Raw genomic sequence first — 10,655 nt, 5'->3', positions numbered from 1 at the left:
ATTCTTCAGGAGCAAAACTGACCTCATAAAAGCAAATCAAAACAGCAATAACCACCACAAATGCAGGAGCCCGAAGGGCTTGGTGTTCGTGCTGTGACCCCGTGAGAGGCATCATCTTTAAGACACTCTTTACAAGGGTGAGTTGAGATGGTCGCACTCTATCGCTGCGTAATGAGTACTGATGTGTGAGACCCACTCTGAGATATCTGCGTGCATTCACCCATTTGATCCTCACGGCAGCCCTTTGAAGCAGGTGCCATCGTTACACCCATTTTACAGATGAGAACAGTGAAGCAAAGAGAGACCAAGTAGCTGTTGAAAGTCCCACGTGTGGGAGAGCTGGGATTTAAATCCAGTCTGATTCAGGCCTAGACCCTTGGGCTCCACTCAGTACCTGTCTGCCCTTTTGCCCAAGGAGTTTCCACAGAGAATCCTATCTTTGTACTCAAACTGATGCTGTATGGTTCATTTGGTTAGTCCTCATTCATCCCACAATCCTCTCACTGACCACATGCTACATCTTGGGCACTGAGCTGCGGCTATAAATGCATCAGTGACTAGACCAGGGTCCCATCCCCACAGAACCCAGTCCGATGGGAGAAAGACTATTATTTTGTTTGTTCACTAAGCAAAGGAGTCTGGAAACCACACGTGGAAGCCACACGTGCCTCCTCCCTCTACCACCTGACTCCTGCAGTTGTCACTTCCTTGCTTTTTTTTTTTAAATAGGCTGAGCACCAAAGGGTGTGTTCCTAAACACTAATGCTTAGCCTTGCCCATTTGTGGACTTGATATAAATGCAACCGTAGAGCATGTATTCATTTGAGTCTGGTTTCCTTTCCTCAATATGGTTAATGTTTTTAAGATTCATTCATGTTGCATATAGCTGTGGTTACTATGACTATTTTGGATCTAGTATGTGTCTCCTGGTGCCCAGATACAGCCATTTCTCTAGAGCTGTACTTCTCAAATTTCTAGTTTCTTAAAAATTATTGAGGACCCAAAGGGACTTTTGAAAATGTGGATTGAGGGGCATGTGGGTGGCTCAGTCGGTTAGGCGTTCAACTTCTTGATTTTGGCTCTGGTCGTGATCCCAGGGTTGTGGGTTTGAGCTCCATGTCGGGCTCTGCGTTGAGCATGGAACCTGCTTAAGATTCTCTCTCTCTCTCTCTCTCTCTCTCTCTCTCTCTCTTCCTCTGCCTCTCTCCCACTCACGTTCTCTTTCTCTCTCTAAAATAAAAAAAAATTAAACTAAAAGAACTAAAAAAAAAATAAATAAAATAAAATAAAATAAGATAAAATAAAATATGAATTGTATTGGTGATCTGGAGCCAGATCATGGCAGTGCATGAGAGCCAACTGTGCCCATCTCTTCCCAACACCATATTCTGTAAAATCACATCGGCAGCTCAACATCAGTCATGGTGGGAACATTTGTACCACAGAACGGGCAAACTCAGTGGATTAATATAAATATATTGACTATTATTTATTGATTTCAAAAAAAATTCCATCTGTTATGATATATTGTCCTGTGTAAAGGAGAACATCTAATATCACATAGATAGGTAGTTAGAAGAGAGAGAGATATTTTAATAGACTTTGCAATTAACTGTGGATATTCTTCAATACTACAGGAAAACTCAGTGAGTGGTAGTTTCTTAAAGGTTAGTTACAAGGTGGAATCTGAACCTATTCAGGCAACTCTTTGAACTCTGTTACATCAAAATCTACTTGTTGATTTTGTGCTTTGAGGAGACCTTCCAGTTATTTGTGATTTTGTTACATCGTGGTGTCATTTGAATACCTGAGCTGTCCAGATCTTTCAGATGTTGACCTATTATACGATATCTTAAAAATCTGTAGGATCTTAAATATCACTAGTGATCTCATCAGAAGAGCATTTAAGTGTTAGGAAGTTGACAAGTTCACAGTGATGGATACAAGTTCTCCAAAATTCTAATTTTAGCTTGAAAGCTAAACTGTTGTCATTGGCAACAGCTAATGTCCACTGTTTTCCCTGAAGTGTCAGACTTATTTTGTTCTTTTTTTTTAAATTTATTTGAGAGAGAGAGAGAGAGAGAGAGAGAGAGAACGAGCAGGGGAGGGGCAGAGAGAGAGGGAGAGAGAGAACTCCAAGCAGCCTGATAGTGCACTGATAGTGCAGAGCCTGATGGCGGGGCTTGAACTCACAAACCGTGAGATCATGACCTGAGTTGAAATCAAGAATTGGGCACTTACCTGACTGAGCCACCCAGGAGCTCCTACTTCGTTCACTTTTAAGAAAACATCTGCCAAGTGTTCCAATTTGAATATTCACGGTTTGTCCACCCATCATGCTTTCAAGTAACAATCGTATTTAATTAAAAAAAAAAAAAAAGTCTACCTAATTCTGCTCACAATTTCAGCAATTGCACACAGCACTCTTTTTCAAGAGAACATCATTCTTGGGTGCACAATAACAGAGCTTAACTCATACCTACTTTCTGTTTCATCACATGGCGTGTTAGAAAGATTACTGCTCAAAGGTCAAGATTTAATAAAGTTAGTAATTTTTACTTCTTCATCAAGGGCATCCTTAAGGGAAACTAGCATTGTGATCGTTATTAGTTATCTCACTGCAAAGTGTGTGGTGATGGAGAACACGACTGCGATCACCACTGATGCCCCTGCCTTGATTCACGCATCGGGCACCAACTGTTTTACCCACCACTGCTTCTACAGCCCAAGTGCCAATGCCGACATTGTGGAAAGGAGTGAATAACATCTTAGCATTAGTAACAAAATAGTTTTGACCTTGCAGGTCTCCTGAAGGAAGCTTGAGGATCTTGCTTTGGAAACCTCCACTCTAGGATACATAGATACACCTAGCAGTGGAATTGTTGGGTCATAGAGTATGTGTGTCTTCAACTTTGCTAGATAGTGCCGAACTGTTTTCCAAAATGTCAATTTATATTCCCCCCATCAGTATGTATGAGTGTGTGTTTCCATCACTCCACACTCTAGAAATTTTTTACCATCCTAAACAGAAACTCTGTACCCATCAAAACAATAATGCCCCATTCTTACTTCCCCCAGACCCTGTTCTCCTTTCTGTCTCTATCGATTTGCCTGTTCCGGGTACCTCATGTAAGGGAAACCATATAGGGTTTTTGTTTGTTTGTTTTTTGGTTTTGGTTTGTTGGTTTGCTTTGGTTCAGGTTGGTTTGGTCTTGCTTATTTCACTTAGCCTAATGTTTTCAAGGTTCGTCTATGTTATAGCATGTGTCAGAATTTCACTCTGAATGTCCTTTTTCAGAATGAATAATGGTTGAATAATAATATTCCATTATATGTGTAGACCACACATTGTTTATCCATTTGTCTGTTGATGGGCATTTGGATTGTTTCCACCTTTTGGCTATTGGGAATAATGCTGCTGTGACCATTGGTGTATAGGTATCTGCTTGAGTTTTTCCCCTTTCAACCTTTTGAAATACCTAGGGATGGAATTGGAAACACAAAACCGTTTCCCCCAGTGCTCACACCATTTTACTTCCCCACCGGCAATGCATAGGTGTTCTGAATTTCTCCACATCCTTGCCAACCCTTGTTATTTTTCATTTTTATTAATAACCCATCTTAATGGGCGTGAGGTGACATCTCATCATGACTTTGATTTGCATTTCCCTAACGACTAATGATGTAGAACGTCTTTCCATGTGCTTATTGGCCATTTGTGCATCTTTTTTTTTTTTTTTTTTAGTTTTGTGGGTACAATTTATTTATTTATTTTTAGTTTATTTAAATTCACGTTAATTTACATACAAGGTGGTGTCAATTTTAGAAGCAGAACCCAGTGATTCATCACTTATATACGACACCTGGTGCTAATCCCAACAAGTGCCCTCCTTAATCATTAGAAAAATATCTTTTCCAGTCATTTGCCCATTTTTTAAATGGGTTGTTTGAGAGTGGTTTTTTTCTTTTTTTGCTTTTGCTTTTGTGTGTGTGTGTGGTTGAGTTGGAGGAATTCTTTGTATATTTTTGATATTAGTTCCTCATCAGATACATGATTTACAAATACTTTCTCATATTCAATGTGTTATCTTTTCTCTCTTGATATTGTCTGTTCCTATGTATTTTACATTTTATGCTACTTAAATGGATTATCTTCACTTCACTTTCTGATTCTTGCCTACATATTAAAATGCAGTTGATTTTTTTTACAGATGATAACTTTATATCCATCAACCTTGTTAACTCTTATTAATTCTACTGGGGTTTTTTTGTAGATTCCTTGAGAATCCACATGTAAGATCACAGCATCTGAAAATAATAACGATTTTATTTCCTCCCTTTCAATCCCTATTGGTTTATCCTTGTCTTTTTGCATTGCCTAGGACCACTAGTACAATGTTAAGTAAAAATGTTAGGGAACAACTCTTTTCCTGTTTCTGATACCAAGGGGGAAAGTTCTGTGTTTCACCATTAAGTACGATGTTTGCTATACGTAGATTTTGTGGATGCCATTTATTAGGTTAAAGAAATTTTCTTCTCTTCTAAATAGCTGACAGGTTTTTCCCCCATAAATAAGTGCTTAATTTTTTGCATCTATGAAGATAATCACCGTTTCTTTCATTGAATGTATTAAGTATCACAAATTATATTGAGTTTGTGATATGAACAAATTCTCCAATGTTAAACTGATCCTGCATTGCTAGTATAAACCCAACTTGGTCATGATATATTATCCTTTGTATGTATTGATGGATTTAGTTTGCTAAATACTTTTTAGAAATATTTATATCTAGAGGCGCCTGGGTGGCTCAGTCGGGTTAAGCATCCAACTCTTAATTTCGTCTCAGGTCACCATCCCCCAGTTCATGAGATTGAGCCCTGCATCAGGCTCTGAGCTGATAGCACAGAGCCTGCTTGGTATTCTCTCTCTCTCTGTCCCTCCCTAACTCATGCTTTCTCTCTCTCTCTCTCTCTCTCTCTCTCTTTCTCTCTCTCTCTCTTTCACTCTCAAAACTAAATAAACATTAAAAAAATATTTATACCCATGAGTAAGATTCTCACAGCCTGTCATGTTCATTTCCACTCTCCTTGTGGAATTTTATTACTAGGTAAGCCTCACAGAAAGAGTTTACCTGCTTTTCATATTCTCTAGGTCAATTTATGTAGGATTAAGTTCATTTTCCCCTTAAAATTAAGTAAATCAAGGCATCTGGGCCAGGAGATTTACATTTTGTTTCAGCTTGTTTTGATTCAATATCTTTTATTATAAAATGAATCATATTTTGTCTTTTTTTGTGGGTGTCAGTTTGGTAAACTGTATTTTTCTGGGAATTCACACATTGCATCCAAATTTTCAAATTTTTAGTATATGTTGCTCATAATTTCCTCTTATTATCTTTTTAATATCTCTAGGATCTGTACTGAAGTCTCTTTCTATTCCAAGTATTTTCTATTTGTGCCCCCCTTCTCTTCATTGGTCTCATCAGATGCTTATCAATTTTCTCAGTGTTTTCAAAGAGCCCAAACAAGGCAATATTGATCATCTCTACCATATGATTATTTTATATTTTAGAAATTTTGCCCCAATGATATAAAAAATATATAAAGATAACAAATACATTGAAAACTACACAATTTTTCAAAGATATTATTTTTTTTTTATTTTTTTTTCAACGTTTATTTATTTTTGGGACAGAGAGAGACAGAGCATGAACGGGGAAGGGGCAGAGAGAGAGGGAGACACAGAATCAGAAACAGGCTCCAGGCTCTGAGCCATCAGCCCAGAGCCTGACGCGGGGCTCGAACTCCCGGACCGCAAGATCGTGACCTGGCTGAAGTCGGACGCTTAACCGACTGCGCCACCCAGGCGCCCCTAAAGATATTATTTTTAAATAATCTCCACACTCAACATGAGGCTTGAACCCACAACCCTGAAATCAAGAGTTGCTGACTCCACTGACTGAGCCAGCCAGGAGCCCCTATAAAATACTTTTTAATGCTAATCTTTCAACCACTTTAGGCAATTCTTAGCCACCATATGTTCAAATATTGTTTCTGCCTCCTTTCTTTCTCCTTGCTTTCTGGACCACCAACTACATATTTGCTATACCTTCTCACTGAATTTTCAATGCCTCTTGTCCCCTCCTCTGTGTTTTCTACCCTTTTGTCTCTCTGTGCCTGATTCTGAATAGTTTCTTCTGACCTGTATTCCAGCTCACACATCCTCTATCAAGTGTACAATTAAGCCCACCCACTGGATTTTTAGTTTGATTTGTTGCATTTTTCACTTCTAAAATTTCTGTTCAATTTATATATACGTCGTGTTTTATAATTCCAATTTTTAATTTTTCTACCTTTTGAGTTTTTAAATGTTTTTTAATGTTTATTTATTTGAGAGCGAGAGCATGAATTGGGGAGGGGCAGAGAGAGACACACACACAGAATCTGAAAGGGGCTCCAGGCTCTGAACTGTCAGCACAGAGCCCAACGTGGGTCTCAAACCCACGAACTGTGAGATCATGACCTGAGCTGAAGTTGGTCGCTTAACTGACTGAGCCACCCAGGTGCCCCTGAATTTTTAAATTAGCACTTTTTGCCTTCCAAATTTTCAAATCTACGGATTTATAGATTAAATTTTAAATTTATGGATTATATTTATAGACTTACATATAGATTTACTTGTTATATTTATGTAGATTATACTTATAAATATATTTATACAGATTTTTATCTCCTTGGAGAATGTAAGCAGAACTATTTTACAGTGTGTGACTCTTTTTTCTATTTTATTTTGTTTTGTTTAATTTTTTAAAGTTTATTTATTTTGGGAGAGAGAGAGAGAGAGAGAGAGTGTGTGTGTGTGTGTGAGTGGGAGAGGTGCAGAGAGAGAGGGAGAGAGAATCCAAAGCAGGTTCCACACTGTTAGCGAAGAGCCCAATGGGAGGCTCGAACATACGAACCATGAGATCATGACCTGAGCCAAAGTTGGGCGCTTAACCAACTGAGCCACTCAGGAACCCTGACTGGTACCTAACTTAAACTGTTATTTCTGTGGCTTCTTTTTGCTAGCTTTTCTCTTCTCATGTACCTGGTGCATGAAAAATTACTTGCAAAAATAATGTAGGTCTAGGATGACTCATCTTCCTGCAGAGATTATTGCCATTTGCTTTTCCAGTCCTCTGTGGACATTAGAAATTGGGTTGGGGCGCCTGGGTGGCGCAGTCGGTTAAGCGTCCGACTTCAGCCAGGTCACGATCTCGCGGTCCGTGAGTTCGGGCCCCGCGTCGGGCTCTGGGCTGATGGCTCAGAGCCTGGAGCCTGTTTCTGATTCTGTGTCTCCCTCTCTCTCTGCCCCTGCCCCGTTCATGCTCTGTCTCTCTCTGTCCCAAAAACAGATAAACGTTGAAAAAAAAAAATTTAAAAAAAAAAAAAAAAAAAAGAAATTGGGGATCACTTTCATCCAGGGGCAGACATTTTGGTCATTGCATGACCCCAGTACTGTGTGCTAGAGGTACTGTTAGAGGAAATACAGCATACTCTGCAAGTTCACAGAAGGATCCAACCCTGCTTGGCTTTCCAGAGAAGGTGAAACCTGAGAGAGGGATCATAGATTGACTTCTCCTCTCCTTGTCCAGCATGGCCTAGAAACACTTCTTAAAAGATGGCCAATTTGCTTCGGGTTATTTCACAGGCAATGGAATGGTGGTGGGTGGTAGATTTGGAACTCAGACACATTTGGCATCAACTTGAAGATTGCCTAAGTCAACCTTGGTTTCCTAATCTATAAATTGGGAGGAAATATCATGTGCATTATGAGATTATGAGAATTCAGTGTAATGTCACCTATAAAACACTTCATAAGATGTTTGTCACATTTAAGGGGTAGATAAATATTCAACCCCTTCTTCTGTTTGTGCCTAAACCCAGTTTATGTTGGTGGCAAAATCCATTCCTTTCCCTACATTAGAGAATCATAATTTGGGAAATTGGGAAATTGAGGGCTTTTCCCTATGACTAGAAATGCTTTGAAACTGAACCCCAGGCACTGACTTATCTGATTCAACTTTGTGCAGCAATTTGCAAGACAGCCAGCTACAGTGTTGGGGCAGAGATGTTCTTGCTGGGGAACAGAGCAAACCATGGCAACCATGGGAATGAGGAGCCAATCTTCTGATTCAGACATCTATTGTTTTCTTAGACGAGATGCAAAGATGTTGGAGGCAAGAGACCGATTATATTGCAACCTTCCCTTGACTCCTCAGCTGATTCTCATAGAGGTTCATTTGAGTTAAGGAACTTAAAATACAGGCATGCCATGCCAACTTGGTCGCACCCTACTGCTTGTCAAGCCAGTCAATTTTTTTTTTTTTTTTTTTGTCTTTGGGATGGGTGGTTATGATCTATTTCCCTCCCAGTTGAGATCTGCTGAGAAAAAGGGAATGGGACAGGCATTTTGCTAACATCCACTGACAGGTAAAATATGCCCACTCGACACTTCTCCTTCTTGAATCTATGACAGAATCACATGTGCAAAAGTGGGGGGGGGGCGGTGTATGCAGACACATTCACTACGGATTTGTGAAAAACTAGAAAGAGACCAAACATTGGGAATTCCCACTAGTTGGGAATGGCTAAGAACTATAATATAGCCACACTGGGGAATATTTTTATGCAGTGGCTAGAAAGAGTAAGGTAAATCTGTATTGTTTACTAGGATAGATTTCTGGTATATCATTGATTGAAAAACACTCAAGTGTAACAACATGTACAGAATAATATCTTTTATGTACTAATATCTAGCAAAACCATCCCACAAAATAATGCTTCATATTTTCCATGGGTACATATCTGTGTATGTATAACCATAGAAGGAGGCTTTAAAGAGTTGAAAGACCACCCCCAACCAAAAAAGGTAACAGTGGATACATCCAGATAAAAGGGGATAGATTTAAGGGAAGGTGGTCAAAAAGAAGTTTAGCCTTATCTCTGGTATTTGAAGGTTTTATTTAAAAAGATAATATCTTTGGAGCGCCTGGGTGGCTCAGTCGGTTGAGCGTCCGACTTCGGCTCAGGTCATCATCTCACGGTTCATGAGTTCGAGCCCCGCATCGGGCTCTGTGCTGATGGCTCAGAGCCTGGAGCTCACTTGGGATTCTGTGTCTTCCTCTTTCTCTGCCCCTCCCCCACTCATGCTCTGTCTCTCTCTCTCTCAAAAATAAACTTAAAAAAAAACATTAAAAAAAATTTTAAGATACTATCTTTGTCTATCACTTACATAAAGTTAAAATTTAAAGGTAGAATGGAAATATTATGATTGAGGGCATGGTAAGCTGTAATATTGTCCAAAAAAAATATCTGCTGCCCCTCTCTGGGGAGGATGATGCTTCTCTGTGCTATCAATGTCAGACTTGCTCTGGCCAATGAAAGGAGAATGGAAGCTTGAGGAGTCAGTGTGTGATTTGCCGTGTTCTTTTCTCCTCTGCCACAAGACTGGAGACATATCAGAGAGAGGCTGTCCCATCAGCCTGGATCCTGGAGTAGACAAATGTGGAGCGGAGCCCCAGCCAACCTGTGAAGGCCATGCAACATGTAATGGGAGCAAGAGATAGACCTTTGCTATTATAAGCCACCGAGACTGTGGGGACCACTTGTCACTGTGGCAGAACCTAACCTAGACTAGCCCAGAGAAGCCCAGGGATAACAGAGAGTAAGCAGCCACTCTGGAGCAGAGAGGGAGACAAGGTTTGGGGTCAGAAAGGCCTGGAGGTCCCGGGTAGGGGTGAGGAGGACCCCAAGGAGGACACTGAAAGGGAAGTAGCCTGAAAAGCAGCAGATGCTAATTTTGCCCATTTTTCAACTTTGCCTTAGGACCTTGTCCTCAATTACCCCCCGACCAATGAGAGCACTTTGGGATGCGACATGTTGCCCTTTATCAGATGGCACTTGCCCTAGGCTAACTGGCAGATCTTTTCAGGGACGTCCTGGCAGATTACTGAGAAAACAGTTGCAGAGCGTCCAGGTTTAATGGTATACATAGGTGCCCACCTCCCCTGAGCTGGTATTAGCTGGGCACCTCAGCTGGAAAGGCCTACGATGACCAATTCCAAAGTCATTCGGACTTCAAGAAAGCTACAGTTGAAAAAGCAAAGGAAACCAGGAGGCAAAAACACCTAGTTTCTTCAACATGACTCAGATCAGACAGGAGCCGGCACCTAGGTGGATGGCAAATGACTCAAATAAGGTCATGTGGCTCACTTGTGTCTTTTAATTCTGAACAAGGAGGAAAGGAACAAGCTAATGGGTCATGGGGCACAGCAGAAAAGGGGTGTCATCAGTTGGATCAGGGTTACAATGCACAGCACCTGGCCAATCACGTGGCCTTGAACCTTACCACAAAGAGACAGGAAGTGAGAAATGTTATTAATGATTCTGAGCCTCAGTGTCCTCATCTGTAAAATGGGCTTAAGACTATCTACTTTGGGGGCTCCTGGGTGGCTCAGTTGGTTAAGCATCTCTTGGTTTTGGCTCAGGTCATGATGTCATGGTTCGTGGGTTCAAGCCCCACACTGTCAGTGAGGAGCCTGCTTGGGATTCTCTCTCTCCCTCTCTCTCTGCCCCTCCCCAGCTCCCTCACTCTCTCTCTCTCTCTGAAAATA

General features: G+C 40.6%; 1 long non-coding RNA gene across 1 annotated transcript; it reads left to right on the top strand.

Annotated features, from left to right (window-relative positions):
• The first annotated feature begins 35 nt into the window (after positions 1-35).
• LOC123597207 lies at positions 36-9,628 on the top strand. The gene is made up of 2 exons (XR_006712029.1): positions 36-137; positions 9,489-9,628. It is a non-coding gene; the product is annotated as an uncharacterized LOC123597207 (long non-coding RNA).
• Positions 9,629-10,655: the final 1,027 nt, after the last annotated feature.

This window comes from Leopardus geoffroyi, chromosome C1, assembly GCF_018350155.1.
Source record: "Leopardus geoffroyi isolate Oge1 chromosome C1, O.geoffroyi_Oge1_pat1.0, whole genome shotgun sequence".
Taxonomy (NCBI): Eukaryota; Metazoa; Chordata; class Mammalia; order Carnivora; family Felidae; genus Leopardus; species Leopardus geoffroyi.
The sequence above is the reverse complement of the archived record's forward strand: the minus strand, read 5'-3'. Positions and strand labels throughout refer to the sequence as shown.